This window comes from Scyliorhinus torazame, unplaced genomic scaffold (genome assembly GCF_047496885.1).
Source record: "Scyliorhinus torazame isolate Kashiwa2021f unplaced genomic scaffold, sScyTor2.1 scaffold_1666, whole genome shotgun sequence".
NCBI classification, from domain to species: Eukaryota; Metazoa; Chordata; class Chondrichthyes; order Carcharhiniformes; family Scyliorhinidae; genus Scyliorhinus; species Scyliorhinus torazame.
In genome coordinates this window covers 1-21,057 of record NW_027309393.1, presented here as the reverse complement: position 1 = coordinate 21,057, position 21,057 = coordinate 1, and the positions used below count along the sequence as shown (strand labels likewise).

The 21,057-nt window shown below is 56.4% G+C and overlaps 1 long non-coding RNA gene across 1 annotated transcript; it reads right to left on the bottom strand.

The window, feature by feature from the left end:
- Positions 1–1,049: 1,049 nt before the first annotated feature.
- On the bottom strand, positions 1,050–19,471 carry LOC140407618 (uncharacterized). Its single transcript, XR_011939730.1, has 2 exons — positions 18,593–19,471; positions 1,050–1,615 (listed from the first exon to the last, which is right to left on the bottom strand). It is a non-coding gene; the product is annotated as an uncharacterized lncRNA (long non-coding RNA).
- Between the last annotated feature and the right edge of the window lie 1,586 nt (positions 19,472–21,057).

The window sequence follows — 21,057 nt, the reverse complement described above, 5'->3', positions numbered from 1 at the left end:
CCCATCAAACACTTCCAGGACAGGTACAGCACGGGGTTAGATACAGAGTAAAGCACCCTCTGCACTGTCCCCATCAAACACTCCCAGGACAGGAACAGCATGGGGTTAGATGCAGAGTAAAGCTCCCTCTACACTGTTCCCATCAAACACTCCCAGGACAGGTACAGCAGGGGTTAGATACAGAGTAAAGCTCCCTCTACACTGTCCCCATCAAACACTCCCAGGACAGGTACAGCACGGGGTTAGATACAGAGTAAAGTTCCCTCTACACTGTCCCCATCAAACACTCCCAGGACAGGTACAGCACGGGGTTAGATACAGAGTAAAGCTCCCTCTACACTGTCCCCATCAAACACTCCCAGGACAGGTACAGAACGGGGTTAGATACAGAGTAAAGCTCCCTCTACTGTCCCCATCAAACACTCCCAGGACAGGTACAGAACGGGGTTAGATACAGAGTAAAGCTCCCTCTACACTGTCCCCATCAAACACTCCCAGGACAGGTACAGCACGGGGTTAGATACAGAGTAAAGCTCCCTCTGCACTGTCCCCATCAAACACTCCCAGGACAGGTACAGCACGGGGTTAGATACAGAGTAAAGCTCCCTCTACACTGTCCCCATCAAACACTCCCAGGACAGGTACAGCACGGGGTTAGATACAGAGTAAAGCTCCCTCTACACTGTCCGCATCAAACACTCGCAGGACAGGTACAGCACGGGGTTAGATACAGAGTAAAGCTCCCCCGACACTGTCCCCATCAAACACTCCCAGGACAGGTACAGCACGGGGTTAGATACAGAGTAAAGCTCCCTCTACACTGTCCCCATCAAACACTCCCAGGACAGGTACAGCACGGGGTTAGATACAGAGTAAAGCTCCCTCTACACTGTCCGCATCAAACACTCGCAGGACAGGTACAGCACAGGGTTAGATACAGAGTAAAGCTCCCCCGACACTGTCCCCATCAAACACTCCCAGGACAGGGGCAGCACGGGGTTCGAGAGAGGGGGAGGCGGGGCTGTTTAATTGGACAAAACGTGTTAGAATATCTTTGGAAGCTTTATTGGAATTTTAAAAATATCCTGGAAATAGCAGAACATAAGTCCCGAATGTAAACACATTCAAATCTTCTCGGAAGATAAAATCCACAGGTTCGCACACATTCCACGGCCTGCCGCAGAGACCGATCGGCCAACCCGGACTTCCCGCTGGACTCCGCTCGGGCCTTGGCCAAGGAGGAAACGAGCGTCTGAGGAGAAGGTTTGTTTGGCCAAAGGCGCTGGAGTTCCGCAACGTTGGCTGAGTCAGATAGGGGCGGGGGACGGGGGGGCGGGTCACAGCAGAGGGCGTCCCCCGTCCCTCAGTTCAACCAACCATCTTGGATTGCCAGAAACGGCGCCATCTTGGATTGCCTGAAAATTGGGCCTACGCAGCCAGGCGTCCCCACCGTGTGGTCAGCGCTCGAGCCCAAATAGATCCTCCTCCCGTGCCGGCTGTCCCCTTTCGACTTGGCAAAGGGGGCCTTTTGACTTTTCGAATCCACGAGGACAAGGCCGGAAACAGCAGAGCACAGCGTTGTCCGTGGGAACCAGTCCCAGCGCCCGGTTGGAGGCTAATGGCAAAAGAACAAAAAAAAAAAAAATCAAGGCTTAGCAACAGAGACGGTACAGTTTAGCAACAGGCCATTCAACCCCACTGCTCTGTGCTAGGAAGGCTGATCCACACAAGATCGCGAGAAACTGCAGAGTGCGGTGAACTCAGCCCAACGCATCGCACAAGCTTGCCACCCCCACATTGATTCTGTCCCCACCTCCCGCTGCCTCAGGAAGGCAGACAGCATTGCCAGAGACCCCTCACACCCAGGCTTTGCCCTCTTCCAGACCCTTCCTTCAGACAGAAGTCTGAAGACTCGCACATCCAGACTCCCCACAGCTACCAGACTCCTCAACGACTCCCCCTCGGACTGATCTCTTCCCTGTAAGAACACTATTCACGACGCCCTATGCTGCTCTTGCTCATGTATTTGCTTTGTTTGGCCCCTTGTTCGGCACTGTAACCAATCACTGTTTGTCGGTGTACCATTTGTCAATGTTCTCTGTCAATTATTCTTTTGTTTACGATGTACGTACTGTGTACATTCCCTCGGATCCAGAAAAATACTTTTCATTGTGCGTCGGTACACGTGACAATAAATCAAATCAAAAAAATCACACGAGTCTCCTTGCAACCATATCCTCCCCAGCCCAATTCACCATCTCCGTCTACTCCTCCCTCCCTCAGATATTTATACAGGCGCCCCCTCTACGACCCCTGTGGGAGCGAGTTCCACATTCATCCCCGCTGCCTTTGTGAACGAGTCCCACGTTCTCCCCACTCCCAGTGGGAGCGAGTCCCACGTTCTCCCCCACTCCCAGTGGGAGCAAGTCCCATATTCTCCCCCACTCCCAGTGGGAGCGAGTCCCACATTCTCCCCCACTCCCTGTGGGAGCGAGTCCCACATTCTCCCCACTCCCTGTGGGAGCGAGCCCCACATTCTCCCCCACTCCCTGTGGGAGCGAGTCCCACATTCTCCCCCACTCCCTGTGGGAGCGAGTCCCACATTCTCCCCCACTCCCTGTGGGAGCGAGTCCCACATTCTCCCCCACTCCCTGTGGGAGCGAGTCCCACATTCTCCCCACTACCCGCTGGAGCGAGTCCCACATTCTCCCCACTCCCTGTGGGAGCGAATCCCACATTCCCCCCACTCCCGGTGGGAGCGAATCCCACGTTCTCCCCACTCCCTGTGGGATCGAATCCCACATTCTCCCCCACTTCCTGTGGGAGCGAGTTTCACAATCTCCCCACCCTGTGGGAGCAAGACCCACATTCTTCCCCACTCCCCGTGGGAGCGAATCCCACATTCTCCCCCCCTAAATGTGGAAGCGAGTCGCACATTCTCCCCCACTCCCTGTGGGAACGAGTCCCACATTCTCCCCACTCCCTGTGGGAGCGAGTTTCACAATCTCCCCACCCTGTGGGAGCAAGTCCCACATTCTCCCCCACTCCCTGTGGGAGCAAGTACCAAATTCTCCCCCACTCCCTGTGGGAGCGAGTTCCACATTCTCCCCACTCCCCGCGAGAGCGAGTCCCACATTCTCCCCCACTACCTGTGGGAGCGGGTCCCACATTCTCCCCCACTCCCTGTGGCAGCGAGTCCCACATTCTCCCCCACTCTCCGTGGGAGCGAGTCCCATATTCTCCCCCACTCCCTGTGGGAGCGAGTCCCACATTCTCCCCCACTCCCTGTGGGAGCGAGTCCCACATTCTCCCCCACTCCCTGTGGGAGCGAGTCCCACATTCTCCCCCAATCCCTGTGAGAGGGAGTCCCACATTCTCCCCCACTCCCCGTGAGAGCGAGTCCCACATTCTCCCCCACTCCCTGTGGGAGCGAGTCCCACATTCTCCCCCACTCCCTGTGGGAGCGAGTCCCACATTCTCCCCACTCCCAGTGGGAGCGAGTCCCACATTCTTCCCCACTCCCCGTGGGAGCGGGTCCCACATTCTCCCCCACTACCCGTGGGAGCGAGTCCCTCATACTCCCCCACTCCCCGTGGGAGCGAGTCCCACATTCTCCCCCATTCCCCGTGGGAGCGAGTCCCACATTCTCCCCCACTCCCCGTGGGAGCGAGTCCCACATTCTCCCCCACTCCCCGTGGGAGCGAGTCCCACATTCTCCCCCACTCCCCAGGGGAGCGAGTCCCGCATTCTCCCCACTCCCTGTGGGTACGAGTCCCGCATTCTCCCCACTCCCTGTGGGAGCGAGTCCCACGTTCATCCCACTCCCTGTGGAAGCGAGTCCCACATTCTCCCCCACTCCCTGTGGGAGCGAGTCCCACATTCTCCCCCACTCCCTGTGGGAGCGAGTCCCACATTCTCCCCCACTCCCTGTGGGAGCGAGTCCCACATTCTCCCCCACTCCCTGTGGGAGCGAGTCCCACATTCTCCCCCACTCCCTGTGGGAGCGAGTCCCACATTCTCCCCCACTCCCTGTGGGAGCGAGTCCCACATTCTCCCCACGCCCTTTAGGAGCGAGTCCCACATTCTCCCCACTCCCTGTAGGAGCGAGTCCCACATTCTCTCCCACTCCCTGTGGGAGCGAGTCCCACATTCTCCCGACACCCTGTAGGAGCGAGTTCCACATTCTCCCCACTCCCTGTAGGAGCGAGTCCCACATTCTCCCCCACTCCCCGTGGGAGCGAATCCCACATTCTCCCCCACTCCCTGTGGGAGCGAGTCCCACATTCTCCCCACTCCCTGTGGGAACGAGTCCCACATTCTCCCCACTCCCTGTGGGAGCGAGTCCCCCATTCTCCCCACTCCCTGTGGGAGCGAGTCCCACATTCTCCCCCACTCCCTGTGGGAGCGAATCCCACATTCTTCACACTCCCTGTGGGAGCGAGTCCCACATCTCCCCACACCCTGTGGGAGCGAGTCACACATTCTCCCCCACTCCCTGTGGGAGCGAGTCCCACATTCTCCCCCACTCCCTGTGGGAGCGAGTCCCACATTCTCCCCCACTCCCTGTGGGAGCGAGTCCCACATTTTCCCCCACTCCCAGTTGGAGCGAGTCCCCCATTCTCCCCACTCCCTGTGGGAGCGAGTCCCACATTCTCCCCACTGCCTGTGGGAGCGAGTCCCACATTCTCCCCACTCCCTGTGGGAGCGAGTCCCACATTTTCCCCCACTCCCAGTTGGAGCGAGTCCCCCATTCTCCCCACTCCCTGTGGGAGCGAATCCCACATTCTTCCCACTCCCTGTGGGAGCGAGTCCCACATTCTCCCCACTCCCTGTGGGAGAGAGTCCCACATTCTCCCCCACTCCCTGTGGGAGCGAATCCCACATTCCCCCCACTCCCTGTGGGAGCGAGTCCCACATTCTCCCCCACTCCCTGTGGGAGCGAGTTCCACATTCTCCCCCTCTCCCTGTGGGAGCGAGTCCCACATTCTCCCCCACTCCCTGTGGGAGCGAATCCCACATTCCCCCCACTCCCTGTGGGAGCGAATCCCACATTCCCCCCACTCCCTGTGGGAGCGAGTCCCACATTCTCCCCCAATCCCTGTGAGAGGGAGTCCCACATTCTCCCCCACTCCCCGTGAGAGCGAGTCCCACATTCTCCCCCACTCCCTGTGGGAGCGAGTCCCACATTCTCCCCCACTCCCTGTGGGAGCGAGTCCCACATTCTCCCCACTCCCAGTGGGAGCGAGTCCCACATTCTTCCCCACTCCCCGTGGGAGCGGGTCCCACATTCTCCCCCACTACCCGTGGGAGCGAGTCCCTCATACTCCCCCACTCCCCGTGGGAGCGAGTCCCACATTCTCCCCCATTCCCCGTGGGAGCGAGTCCCACATTCTCCCCCACTCCCCGTGGGAGCGAGTCCCACATTCTCCCCCACTCCCCGTGGGAGCGAGTCCCACATTCTCCCCCACTCCCCAGGGGAGCGAGTCCCACATTCTCCCCACTCCCTGTGGGTACGAGTCCCGCATTCTCCCCACTCCCTGTGGGAGCGAGTCCCACGTTCATCCCACTCCCTGTGGAAGCGAGTCCCACATTCTCCCCCACTCCCTGTGGGAGCGAGTCCCACATTCTCCCCCACTCCCTGTGGGAGCGAGTCCCACATTCTCCCCCACTCCCTGTGGGAGCGAGTCCCACATTCTCCCCCACTCCCTGTGGGAGCGAGTCCCACATTCTCCCCCACTCCCTGTGGGAGCGAGTCCCACATTCTCCCCCACTCACTGTGGGAGCGAGTCCCACATTCTCCCCACGCCCTTTAGGAGCGAGTCCCACATTCTCCCCACTCCCTGTAGGAGCGAGTCCCACATTCTCTCCCACTCCCTGTGGGAGCGAGTCCCACATTCTCCCGACACCCTGTAGGAGCGAGTTCCACATTCTCCCCACTCCCTGTAGGAGCGAGTCCCACATTCTCCCCCACTCCCTGTGGGAGCGAGTCCCACATTCTCCCCCACTCCCCGTGGGAGCGAATCCCACATTCTCCCCCACTCCCTGTGGGAGCGAATCCCACATTCTCCCCCTCTCCCTGTGGGAGCGAGTTCTTGCGTCTGGCTAAGCAGACGTGGGCGCCCAGCACCACTTAACACAACATTCGAGAGGCCTAGTACATCAGGCCCTGGAACGTCCCTGCAGCAGGGAATAGAGGCCTCCCCCCGACAGATCCAAGCCCTGGGAACAGCCAGTCTGCAAACAGGAGGAGCAGCTTTTCAATTCTGAAGCAATGGGGAACTCAGCCAGGCTGGACAATGAGTGCTGCTCTCGGCATTCGAGCGGAGACTGGGATCAGGTACAACTCTCGGTGAAAGATCCCAGCCACACTCTGAGAAAGAATCATCGCAAAACATTCCCACCATCAATGGCTTTGTGAGAGCTTTCAACAGATCCACAGCCAGCACCATACAAATGACAAGAGTGTCGCTATAGAGACCGGAGATTCAGCACTGGTGGGGGTGGGCCTGTCACTGTATAACACTGGGGAACAGTACTGGTGGGGACGGGTCTGTCACTGTATAACACTGGGGTACAGTACTGGTGGGGACGGGTCTGTCACTGTATAACACTGGGGTACAGTACTGGTGGGGACGGGTCTGTCACTGTATAACACTGGGGTACAGTACTGGTGGAGACGGGTCTGTCACTGTATAACACTGGGGTACAGTACTGGTGGGGACGGGTCTGTCACTGTATAACACAGGGCTACAGTACTGGTGGGGATGGGTCTGTCACTGTATAACACTGGGGTACAGTACCGGTGGGGATGGGTCTGTCACTGTATAACACTGGGGTACAGTGCTGGTGGGGATGGGTCTGTCACTGTATAACACTGGGGTACAGTACTGGTGGGGACAGGTCTGTCACTGTATAACACTGGGGTACAGTACTGGTGGGGACGGGTCTGTCACTGTATAACACTGGGGTACAGTACTGGTGGGGACGGGTCTGTCACTGTATAACACTGGGGTACAGTACTGGTGGGGACGGGTCTGTCACTGTATAACACTGGGGTACAGTACTGGTGGGGACGGGTCTGTCACTGTATAACACTGGGGTACAGTACTGGTGGGGATGGGTCTGTCACTGTATAACACTGGGGTACAGTACTGGTGGGGACGGGTCTGTCACTGTATAACACTGGGGTACAGTACTGGTGGGGATGGGTCTGTCACTGTATAACACTGGGGTACAGTACTGGTGGGGACGGGTCTGTCACTGTATAACACTGGGGTACAGTACTGGTGGGGACGGGTCTGTCACTGTATAACACTGGGGTACAGTACTGGTGGGGACGGGTCTGTCCCTGTATAACACTGGGATACAGTACTGGTGGGGACGGGTCCGTCACTGTATAACACTGGGGTACAGTACTGGTGGGGACGGGTCAGTCACTGTATAACACTGGGATACAGTACTGGTGGGGAAGAGTCTGTCACTGTATAACACTGGGGTACAGTACTGGTGGGGACGGGTCAGTCACTGTATAACACTGGGATACAGTACTGGTGGGGAAGAGTCTGTCACTGTATAACACTGGGGTACAGTACTGGTGGGGACGGGTCCGTCACTGTATAACACTGGGATACAGTACTGGTGGGGACGGGTCTGTCACTGTATAACACTGGGGTACAGTACTGGTGGGGACGGGTCTGTCGCTGTATAACACTGGGGTACAGTACTGGTGGGGACGGGTCTGTCACTGTATAACACTGGGTACAGTACTGGTGGGGACGGGTCTGTCACTGTATAACACTGGGGTACAGTACTGGTGGGGACGGGTCTGTCCCTGTATAACACTGGGGTACAGTACTGGTGGGGACGGGTTTGTCACTGTATAACACTGGGATACAGTACTGGTGGGGACGGGTCCGTCACTGTATAACACTGGGATACAGTACTGGTGGGGACGGGTCTGTCACTGTATAACACTGGGGTACAGTACTGGTGGGGACGGGTCTGTCGCTGTATAACACTGGGGTACAGTACTGGTGGGGACGGGTCTGTCACTGTATAACACTGGGTACAGTACTGGTGGGGACGGGTCTGTCCCTGTATAACACTGGGGTACGGTACTGGTGTGGATGGGCCTGTCACTGTATAACACTGGGGTACAGTACTGGTGGGGACGGGTCTGTCCCTGTATAACACTGGGGTACAGTACTGGTGTGGATGGGCCTGTCACTGTATAACACTGGGGTACAGTACTGGTGGGGACGGGTCTGTCACTGTATAACACTGGGGTACAGTACTGGTGGGGACGGGTCTGTCACTGTATAACACTGGGGTACAGTACTGGTGTGGATGGGCCTGTCACTGTATAACACTGGGGTACAGTACTGGTGGGGACGGGTCGGTCACTGTATAACACTGGGTACAGTACTGGTGGGGACGGGTCTGTCACTGTATAACACTAGGGTACAGTACTGGTGGGGACGGGTCTGTCACTGTATAACACTGGGATACAGTACTGGTGGGGACGGGTCTGTCACTGTATAACACTGGGGTACAGTACTGGTGGGGACGGGTCTGTCACTGTATAACACTGGGGTACAGTACTGGTGTGGATGGGCCTGTCACTGTATAACACTGGGGTACAGTACTGGTGGGGACGGGTCTGTCACTGTATAACACTGGGTACAGTACTGGTGGGGACGGGTCTGTCACTGTATAACACTGGGGTACAGTACTGGTGGGGACGGGTCTGTCACTGTATAACACTGGGGTACAGTACTGGTGGGGACGGGTCTGTCGCTGTATAACACTGGGGTACAGTACTGGTGGGGACGGGTGTGTCACTGTATAACACTGGGGTACAGTACTAGTGGGGATGGATCTGTCGCTGTATAACACTGGGGTACAGTACTGGTGGGGACGGGTCTGTCACTGTATAACACTGCGGTACAGTACTGGTGGGGATGGGTCTGTCACTGTATAACACTGGGGTACAGTACTGGTGGGGACGGGTCTGTCACGGTATAACACTGGGGTGCAGTACTGGTGGGGACGGGTCTGTCACTGTATAACACTGGGGTACAGTACTGGTGGGGACGGGTCTGTCACTGTATAACACTGGGGTACAGTACTGGTGGGGACGGGTCTGTCACTGTATAACACTGGGGTACAGTACTGGTGGGGACGGGTCTGTCACTGTATAACACTGGGGTACAGTACTGGTGGGGACGGGTCCGTCACTGTATAACACTGGGGTACAGTACTGGTGGGGACGGGTCAGTCACTGTATAACACTGGGATACAGTACTGGTGGGGAAGAGTCTGTCACTGTATAACACTGGGGTACAGTACTGGTGGGGACGGGTCAGTCACTGTATAACACTGGGATACAGTACTGGTGGGGAAGAGTCTGTCACTGTATAACACTGGGGTACAGTACTGGTGGGGACGGGTCCGTCACTGTATAACACTGGGATACAGTACTGGTGGGGACGGGTCTGTCACTGTATAACACTGGGGTACAGTACTGGTGGGGACGGGTCTGTCGCTGTATAACACTGGGGTACAGTACTGGTGGGGACGGGTCTGTCACTGTATAACACTGGGTACAGTACTGGTGGGGACGGGTCTGTCACTGTATAACACTGGGGTACAGTACTGGTGGGGACGGGTCTGTCCCTGTATAACACTGGGGTACAGTACTGGTGGGGACGGGTCTGTCACTGTATAACACTGGGATACAGTACTGGTGGGGACGGGTCCGTCACTGTATAACACTGGGATACAGTACTGGTGGGGACGGGTCTGTCACTGTATAACACTGGGGTACAGTACTGGTGGGGACGGGTCTGTCGCTGTATAACACTGGGGTACAGTACTGGTGGGGACGGGTCTGTCACTGTATAACACTGGGTACAGTACTGGTGGGGACGGGTCTGTCCCTGTATAACACTGGGGTACGGTACTGGTGTGGATGGGCCTGTCACTGTATAACACTGGGGTACAGTACTGGTGGGGACGGGTCTGTCCCTGTATAACACTGGGGTACAGTACTGGTGTGGATGGGCCTGTCACTGTATAACACTGGGGTACAGTACTGGTGGGGACGGGTCTGTCACTGTATAACACTGGGGTACAGTACTGGTGGGGACGGGTCTGTCACTGTATAACACTGGGGTACAGTACTGGTGTGGATGGGCCTGTCACTGTATAACACTGGGGTACAGTACTGGTGGGGACGGGTCGGTCACTGTATAACACTGGGTACAGTACTGGTGGGGACGGGTCTGTCACTGTATAACACTAGGGTACAGTACTGGTGGGGACGGGTCTGTCACTGTATAACACTGGGATACAGTACTGGTGGGGACGGGTCTGTCACTGTATAACACTGGGGTACAGTACTGGTGGGGACGGGTCTGTCACTGTATAACACTGGGGTACAGTACTGGTGTGGATGGGCCTGTCACTGTATAACACTGGGGTACAGTACTGGTGGGGACGGGTCTGTCACTGTATAACACTGGGTACAGTACTGGTGGGGACGGGTCTGTCACTGTATAACACTGGGGTACAGTACTGGTGGGGACGGGTCTGTCGCTGTATAACACTGGGGTACAGTACTGGTGGGGACGGGTCTGTCACTGTATAACACTGGGGTACAGTACTGGTGGGGACAGGTCTGTCACTGTATAACACTGGGGTACTGTACTGGTGGGGACGGGTCTGTACCTGTATAACACTGGGGTACAGTACTGGTGGGGACGGGTCTGTCACTGTATAACACTGGGGTACAGTACTGGTGGGGACAGGTCTGTTACTGTATAACACTGGGGTACAGTACTGGTGGGGGCGGCTCTGTCACTGTATAACACTGGGGTACAGTACTGGTGGGGACGGGTCTGTCGCTGTATAACACTGGGGTACAGTACTGGTGGGGACGGGTCTGTCACTGTATAACACTGGGGTACTGTACTGGTGGGGACGGGTCTGTCGCTGTATAACACTGGGGTACTGTACTGGTGGGGACGGGTCTGTCACTGTATAACACTGGGGTACAGTACTGGTGGGGACGGGTCTGTCACTGTATAACACTGGGGTACAGTACTGGTGGGGCGGGTCTGTCACTGTATAACACTGGGGTACAGTACTAGTGGGGATGGGTCTGTCGCTGTATAACACTGGGGTACAGTACTGGTGGGGACGGGTCTGTCACTGTATAACACTGGGGTACAGTACTGGTGGGGACGGGTGTGTCACTGTATAACACAGGGGTACAGTACTAGTGGGGATGGGTCTGTCGCTTTTTAACACTGGGGTACAGTACTGGTGGGGACGGGTGTGTCACTGTATAACACTGGGGTACAGTACTAGTGGGGATGGGTCTGTCGCTGTATAACACTGGGGTACAGTACTGGTGGGGACGGGTCTGTCACTGTATAACACTGGGGTACAGTACTGGTGGGGACGGGTCTGTCGCTGTATAACACTGGGGTACAGTACTGGTGGGGACGGGTGTGTCACTGTATAACACTGGGGTACAGTACTAGTGGGGATGGATCTGTCGCTGTATAACACTGGGGTACAGTACTGGTGGGGACGGGTCTGTCACTGTATAACACTGCGGTACAGTACTGGTGGGGATGGGTCTGTCACTGTATAACACTGGGGTACAGTACTGGTGGGGACGGGTCTGTCACGGTATAACACTGGGGTACAGTACTGGTGGGGACACGTCTGTCACTGTATAACACTGGGGTACAGTACTGGTGGGGACGGGTCTGTCACTGTATAACACTGGGGTACAGTACTGGTGGGGACGGGTCTGTCACTGTATAACACTGGGGTACAGTACTGGTGGGGACGGGTCTGTCACTGTATAACACTGGGGTACAGTACTGGTGGGGACGGGTCTGTCACTGTATAACACTGGGGTACAGTACTGGTGGGGACGGGTCTGTCACTGTATAACACTGGTGTACAGTACTGGTGGGGATGGGTCTGTCACTGTATAACACTGGGGTACAGTACTGGTGGGGACACGTCTGTCGCTGTATAACACTGGGGTACAGTACTGCTGGGGACGGGTCTGTCGCTGTATAACACTGGGGTACAGTACTGGTGGGAACTGGTCTGTCGCTGTATAACACTGGGGTACAGTACTGGTGGGGATGGGTCTGTCACTGTATAACACTGGGGTACAGTACTGGTGGGGACGGGTGTGTCACTGTATAACACTGGGGTACAGTACTGGTGGGGACGAGTCTGTCCCTATATAACACGGGGGTACAGTGCTGGTGGGGACGGGTCTGTCACTGTATAACACTGGGGCACAGTACTGGTGGGGACGGGTCTGTCACTGTATAACACTGGGGTACAGTACTGGTGGGGACAGGTCTGTCACTGTATAACACTGGGGTACAGTACTGGTGGGGACGAGTCTGTCCCTATATAACACTGGGGTACAGTGCTGGTGGGGACGGGTCTGTCACTGTATAACACTGGGGCACAGTACTGGTGGGGACGGGTCTGTCACTGTATAACACTGGGGCACAGTACTGGTGGGGACGGGTCTGTCACTGTATAACACTGGGGTACAGTACTGGTGGGGATGGGTCTGTCACTGTATAACACTGGGGTACAGTACTGGTGGGGACGGGTCTGTCACTGTATAACACTGGGGTACTGTACTGGTGGGGACGGGTCTGTCACTGTATAACACTGGGGTACAGTACTGGTGGGGACGGGTCTGTCCCTGTATAACACTGGGATACAGTACTGGTGGGGACGGGTCCGTCACTGTATAACACTGGGGTACAGTACTGGTGGGGACGGGTCAGTCACTGTATAACACTGGGATACAGTACTGGTGGGGAAGAGTCTGTCACTGTATAACACTGGGGTACAGTACTGGTGGGGACGGGTCAGTCACTGTATAACACTGGGATACAGTACTGGTGGGGAAGAGTCTGTCACTGTATAACACTGGGGTACAGTACTGGTGGGGACGGGTCCGTCACTGTATAACACTGGGATACAGTACTGGTGGGGACGGGTCTGTCACTGTATAACACTGGGGTACAGTACTGGTGGGGACGGGTCTGTCGCTGTATAACACTGGGGTACAGTACTGGTGGGGACGGGTCTGTCACTGTATAACACTGGGTACAGTACTGGTGGGGACGGGTCTGTCACTGTATAACACTGGGGTACAGTACTGGTGGGGACGGGTCTGTCCCTGTATAACACTGGGTACAGTACTGGTGGGGACGGGTCTGTCACTGTATAACACTGGGATACAGTACTGGTGGGGACGGGTCCGTCACTGTATAACACTGGGATACAGTACTGGTGGGGACGGGTCTGTCACTGTATAACACTGGGGTACAGTACTGGTGGGGACGGGTCTGTCGCTGTATAACACTGGGGTACAGTACTGGTGGGGACGGGTCTGTCACTGTATAACACTGGGTACAGTACTGGTGGGGACGGGTCTGTCCCTGTATAACACTGGGTACGGTACTGGTGTGGATGGGCCCTGTCACTGTATAACACTGGGGTACAGTACTGGTGGGGACGGGTCTGTCCCTGTATAACACTGGGGTACAGTACTGGTGTGGATGGGCCTGTCACTGTATAACACTGGGGTACAGTACTGGTGGGGACGGGTCTGTCACTGTATAACACTGGGGTACAGTACTGGTGGGGACGGGTCTGTCACTGTATAACACTGGGGTACAGTACTGGTGTGGATGGGCCTGTCACTGTATAACACTGGGTACAGTACTGGTGGGGACGGGTCTGTCACTGTATAACACTGGGTACAGTACTGGTGGGGACGGGTCTGTCACTGTATAACACTAGGGTACAGTACTGGTGGGGACGGGTCTGTCACTGTATAACACTGGGATACAGTACTGGTGGGGACGGGTCTGTCACTGTATAACACTGGGGTACAGTACTGGTGGGGACGGGTCTTGTCACTGTATAACACTGGGGTACAGTACTGGTGTGGATGGGCCTGTCACTGTATAACACTGGGGTACAGTACTGGTGGGGACGGGTCTGTCACTGTATAACACTGGGTACAGTACTGGTGGGGACGGGTCTGTCACTGTATAACACTGGGGTACAGTACTGGTGGGGACGGGTCTGTCGCTGTATAACACTGGGGTACAGTACTGGTGGGGACGGGTCTGTCACTGTATAACACTGGGTACAGTACTGGTGGGGACAGGTCTGTCACTGTATAACACTGGGGTACTGTACTGGTGGGGACGGGTCTGTACCTGTATAACACTGGGGTACAGTACTGGTGGGGACGGGTCTGTCACTGTATAACACTGGGGTACAGTACTGGTGGGGACAGGTCTGTTACTGTATAACACTGGGGTACAGTACTGGTGGGGGCGGCTCTGTCACTGTATAACACTGGGGTACAGTACTGGTGGGGACGGGTCTGTCACTGTATAACACTGGGGTACAGTACTGGTGGGGACGGGTCTGTCACTGTATAACACTGGGGTACTGTACTGGTGGGGACGGGTCTGTCGCTGTATAACACTGGGGTACAGTACTGGTGGGGACGGGTCTGTCACTGTATAACACTGGGGTACAGTACTGGTGGGGACGGGTCTGTCACTGTATAACACTGGGGTACAGTACTGGTGGGGCGGGTCTGTCACTGTATAACACTGGGGTACAGTACTAGTGGGGATGGGTCTGTCGCTGTATAACACTGGGGTACAGTACTGGTGGGGACGGGTCTGTCACTGTAAAACACTGGGGTACAGTACTGGTGGGGACGGGTGTGTCACTGTATAACACAGGGGTACAGTACTAGTGGGGATGGGTCTGTCGCTTTTTAACACTGGGGTACAGTACTGGTGGGGACGGGTGTGTCACTGTATAACACTGGGGTACAGTACTAGTGGGGATGGGTCTGTCGCTGTATAACACTGGGGTACAGTACTGGTGGGGACGGGTCTGTCACTGTATAACACTGGGGTACAGTACTGGTGGGGACGGGTCTGTCGCTGTATAACACTGGGGTACAGTACTGGTGGGGACGGGTGTGTCACTGTATAACACTGGGGTACAGTACTAGTGGGGATGGATCTGTCGCTGTATAACACTGGGGTACAGTACTGGTGGGGACGGGTCTGTCACTGTATAACACTGCGGTACAGTACTGGTGGGGATGGGTCTGTCACTGTATAACACTGGGGTACAGTACTGGTGGGGACGGGTCTGTCACGGTATAACACTGGGGTACAGTACTGGTGGGGACACGTCTGTCACTGTATAACACTGGGGTACAGTACTGGTGGGGACGGGTCTGTCACTGTATAACACTGGGGTACAGTACTGGTGGGGACGGGTCTGTCACTGTATAACACTGGGGTACAGTACTGGTGGGGGCGGGTCTGTCACTGTATAACACTGGGGTACAGTACTGGTGGGGACGGGTCTGTCACTGTATAACACTGGGGTACAGTACTGGTGGGGACGGGTCTGTCACTGTATAACACTGGTGTACAGTACTGGTGGGGATGGGTCTGTCACTGTATAACACTGGGGTACAGTACTGGTGGGGACACGTCTGTCGCTGTATAACACTGGGGTACAGTACTGCTGGGGACGGGTCTGTCGCTGTATAACACTGGGGTACAGTACTGGTGGGAACGGGTCTGTCGCTGTATAACACTGGGGTACAGTACTGGTGGGGATGGGTCTGTCACTGTATAACACTGGGGTACAGTACTGGTGGGGACGGGTGTGTCACTGTATAACACTGGGGTACAGTACTGGTGGGACGAGTCTGTCCCTATATAACACTGGGTACAGTGCTGGTGGGGACGGGTCTGTCACTGTATAACACTGGGGCACAGTACTGGTGGGGACGGGTCTGTCACTGTATAACACTGGGGTACAGTACTGGTGGGGACAGGTCTGTCACTGTATAACACTGGGGTACAGTACTGGTGGGGACGAGTCTGTCCCTATATAACACTGGGGTACAGTGCTGGTGGGGACGGGTCTGTCACTGTATAACACTGGGGCACAGTACTGGTGGGGACGGGTCTGTCACTGTATAGCACTGGGGCACAGTACTGGTGGGGGACGGGTCTGTCACTGTATAACACTGGGGTACAGTAATGGTGGGGACGGGTTGGTCACTGTATAACACTGGGGTACACAACTGGTCGGGACGGGTCTGTCACTGTATAATACTGGACTACAGTACTGCTGGGGACGGGTCTGTCACTGTATAACACTGGGGTACAGTACTGGTGGGGACGGGTCTGTCACTGTATAATACTGGACTACAGTACTGCTGGGGACGGTCTGTCACTGTATAACACTGGGGTACAGTACTGGTGGGGACGGGTTGGTCACTGTATAACACTGGGGTACAGTACTGGTGGGGACGGGTCTGTCACTGTATAACACTGGTGTACAGTACTGGTGGGGATGGGTCTGTCACTGTATAACACTGGGGTACAGTATTGGTGGGACGGGCCTGTCACTGTATAACACTTGGGTACAGTACTGGTGGGGATGGGTCTGTCACTGTATAACACTGGGGTACAGTACTGGTGGGGACAGGTCTGTCACTGTATAACACTGGGGTACAGTACTGGTGGGGACGGGTCTGTCACTGCATAACACTGGGGTACAGTTCTGGTGGGGACACGTCTGTCACTGTATAACACTGGGGTACAGTACTGGTGGGGACGGGTCTGTCACTGTATAACACTGGGGTACAGTACTGGTGGGGACGGTTCTGTCACTGTATAACACTGGGGTACAGTTCTGGTGGGGACACGTCTGTCACTGTATAACACTGGGGTACAGTACTGGTGGGGACGGGTCTGTCACTGTATAACACTGGGGTACAGTACTGGTGGGGACGGGTCTGTCACTGTATAACACTGGGGTACAGTACTGGTGGGGACGGGTCTGTCACTGTATAACACTGGTGTACAGTACTGGTGGGGATGGGTCTGTCACTGTATAACACTGGGGTACAGTACTGGTGGGGATGTGTCTGTCTCTGTATAACACTGGGGTACAGTACTGGTGGGGACGGGTCTGTCACTGTATAACACTGGGGTACAGTACTGGTGGGGACACGTCTATCGCTGTATAACACTGGGGTACAGTACTGGTGGGGACGGGTCTGTCGCTGTATAACACTGGGGTACAGTACTGGTGGGGGTGGATCTGTCACTGTGTAACACTGGGGTACAATACTGTTGGGAACGGGTCTGTCGCTGTAAATCACTGGGGTACAGTACTGGTGGGACGGGTCTGTTACTGTATAACACTGGGGTACAGTACTGGTGGGGACGGGTCTGTCACTGTATAATACTGGGGTACAGTACTGGTGGGGACGGGTCTGTCACTGTATAACACTGGGGTACAGTACTGGTGGGGACGAGTCTGTCCCTATATAACACTGGGGTACAGTGCTGGTGGGGACGGGTCTGTCACTGTATAACACTGGGGCACAGTACTGGTGGGGACGGGTCTGTCACTGTATAACACTGGGGCACACAACTGGTCGGGTCGGGTCTGTCACTGTATAACACTGGGGTGCAGTACTGGTGGGGACGAGTCTGTCACTGTATAACACTGGGGTACAGTACTGGTGGGGACGGGTCTGTCACTGTATAACACTGGGGTACAGTACTGGTGGGGACGGGTCTGTCACTGTATAACACTGGAGTACAGTACTGGTGGGGACGGGTCTGGCACTGTATAACACTGGGGTACAGTACTGGTGGGGACTGGTCTGTCACTGTATAACACTGGGGTACAGTACTGGTGGGGACTGGTCTGTCACTGTATAACACTGGGGTACAGTACTGGTGGGGACGGGTCTGTCACTGTATTACACTGGGGTACAGTACTGTTGGGGACTCAGATCGACGAGAGGGACTCAGATCGACGAGAGGGACTCAGATCGACGAGAGGGACGCAGATCGACGAGAGGGACGCAGATCGACGAGAGGGACGCAGATCGACGAGAGGGACGCAGATCGACGAGAGGGACTCAGATCGACGAGAGGGACTCAGATCGACGAGAGGGACTCAGATCGACGAGAGGGACGCAGATCGACGAGAGGGTCGCAGATCGACGAGAGGGACGCAGATCGACGAGAGGGACGCAGATCGACGAGAGGGACGCAGATCGACGAGAGGGACTCAGATCGACGAGAGGGACTCAGATCGACGAGAGGGACTCAGATCGACGAGAGGGACTCAGATCTAAAGTGATTTGCAATAGAGGCAAATGTGATTTAAGTTTAATCGGTCTCACACAGCGAGGGGTTCAGTGTCCGGGATGCGCTGCCAGATAGTGTGGTGGAGGCAGTTTCAATCGAGGAGTTGAAGAGGGTATTCAACATTTTAAGAATGTGCAAGGGGTTACGGGGAAAAGGCAGGGGGAAGCAGCCCTGTGGACATCGAACACAAAAACCGAACCCCACCCCCCTCCCAAGGCCCTCCGCCGCCTGATCAGGACACCTCAATCGCTCCGGGGATGACCTCGCGCATTGTAGGTGGAGGGGTTGGGAAAAAGGGCACGTACCCGCTTTTGGAGGAGGCCAGGCCTCAGGCCTTCGGACGAAAGGGCTGGCGTGTCCCGATTGGCGACTTCGGGCCTAGCTGGGCAGGCTCTCCGGTCAGCGAGGGAGGGAAGAGCGCCACCCGGGATCTGGAAGGTGCGGCCCTCCGGAGGGAACCCTCCCTCTCCTGTGGGGACGTTCGAACCGTCAAAAGAAAAATTCCACACTGGCGCCTCCACACGCGCAGGACTGTCGGATCCGAGGCTTCAAAAACAGGCGGAAAACCAGGTCACCGTTAAGAGGAGGCCGGAGACAGCAGCCAGGGCCTTTGCCGCGGCCATGGCGACTTGTGAGAGAACAGGAAAGGTTCGGGGAGATCTTGCTCCTCCATTCGATTCTTCACACCCATCTGACCTGCAGTTGGTTTGAAGCACAATGTATATATTTTTTTTTTTGAAGAGATTTGGACAGGAGTCTCTTAAGGCTCTGGGTTCCCTCACTTAGTGTGGCATCCTACAGGTACCACAGGTCTCGGAGTCGCCAGAGGTAGGGCGAACACAGAAGGCCCAGGAGGTAGGCCTCAGCTCCCAGCTTTAACCTTGACGCGCTGTTCGTCGTCGTGAATTTAGAAGCATCTGGAAGAGAAGGGGAGGAGGTTATTGTCTCCGAGGGAGGGTACAGTTCGATAGCAACCAATGACAATTGTCTGTTCATATGTAGGTGGCTTCAACACAATGAATAAATCCCAAGGTGTTGCCAGCGGCTGACCAGCGAGGCACGGGAGGAGATAGCAGGGTCAGGTGACCGAAAGCTCGGACAAAGAGTTTGGGCCAAGGGCATCTGAGAGGAGGAGAGGGAGGAGGGTAAGAAAGAGCAACGGCAAGGGAGACACACAGAAAGAGAGTGATTAAAAAGTGAAAGAGAGAGAGAGATAAAGAGAGAGGAAAAGAGAGGGAGCGAGGGTCAGTACTGAGGGAGCGCCGCACTGTGGGAGGGTCAGTACTGAGGGAGCGCCGCACTGTGGGAGGGTCAGTACTGAGGGAGTCCCGCACTGTCAGAGGGTCAGTACTGAGGGAGCGCCGCACTGTCAGAGGGTCAGTACTGAGGGAGCGCCGCACTGTCAGAGGGTCAATACTGAGGGAGCGTCGCACTGTCAGAGGGTCAGTACTGAGGGAGTCCCGCACTGTCGGTGGGTCAGTACTGAGGGAGCGCCGCACTGTGGGAGAGTCAGTACTGAGGGAGCGCCGCACTGAGGGAGGTTCAGTACTGAGGGAGCGCCGCACTGTGGGAGGGTCAGTACTGAGGGAGCGCCGCACTGTGGGAGAGTCAGTACTGAGGGAGTGCCGCCCAGTCGGAGGGTCAGTGCTGAGGGAGCGCCGCACTGTGGGAGGGTCAGTACTGAGGGAGCGCCGCACTGTCGGAGGGTCAGTACTGAGGGAGTGCCGCACTGTGGGAGAGTCAGTACTGAGGGAGCGCCGCACTGTCGGAGGGTCAGTGCTGAGGGAGCGCCGCACTGTCGGAGGGTCAGTACTGAGGGAGTGCTGCACTGTCGGAGGGTCAGTACTGAGGGAGTGCCGCACTGTGGGAGGGTCAGTACTGAGGGAGCGCCGCACTGTGGGAGGGTCAGTACTGAGGGAGCGCTGCACTGTCGAAGGGTCAGTACTGAGGGAGCGCCGCACTGTGGGAGGGTCAGTACTGAGGGAGCGCCGCACTGTGAGAGGGTCAGTACTGAGGGAGCGCCGCACTGTCGGAGGGTCAGTACTGAGGGAGCGCCGCACTGTGGGAGGGTCAGTACTGAGGGAGCGCCGCACTGTTGGAGGGTCAGCACTGAGGGAGCGCCGCACTGCGGGAGGGTCAGTACTGAGGGAGTGCCGCACTGTCGGAGGGTCAGTTTTGATGGAGTGCCGCGCTGTGGGAGGGTCAGTACTGAGGGAGCGCCGCACTGTCGGAGGGTCAGTACTGAGGGAGCGGCGCACTGTCGGAGGGTCAGTGCTGAGGAGCGCCGCACTGTCGGAGGGTCAGTACTGAGGGAGCGGCGCACTGTTGGAGGGTCAGCACTGAGGGAGCGCCGCACTGTGGGAGGGTCAGTACTGATGGAGTGCCGCACTGTCGGAGGGTCAGTATTGATGGAGTGCCGCGCTGTGGGAGGGTCAGTACTGAGGGAGTGCCGCACTGTCGGAGGGTCAGTACTGAGAGAGTGGCACAGCAGTTTGTGCCATTTACAAGGTGCACTGCATGAACTGGACCCAGCCGTATAAATACTGTGGCTCCCAGAGCAGGTCAGCGGCTGGGAATCCTGCGGAGAGAAACTCACCTCCTGACCCCCCCCCACCCCCAAAGCCTGTCCACCATCGACAAGGACACAAGTCAGGAGTGCGATGGGAGACTCTCCACTCGCCTGGATGAGCGCGGCGCCCAATGACACTCGAGAAGCTCGACACCATCCAGGACAAAGCAGCCCCGCTCGATCGACACGCTAACCGCCGAC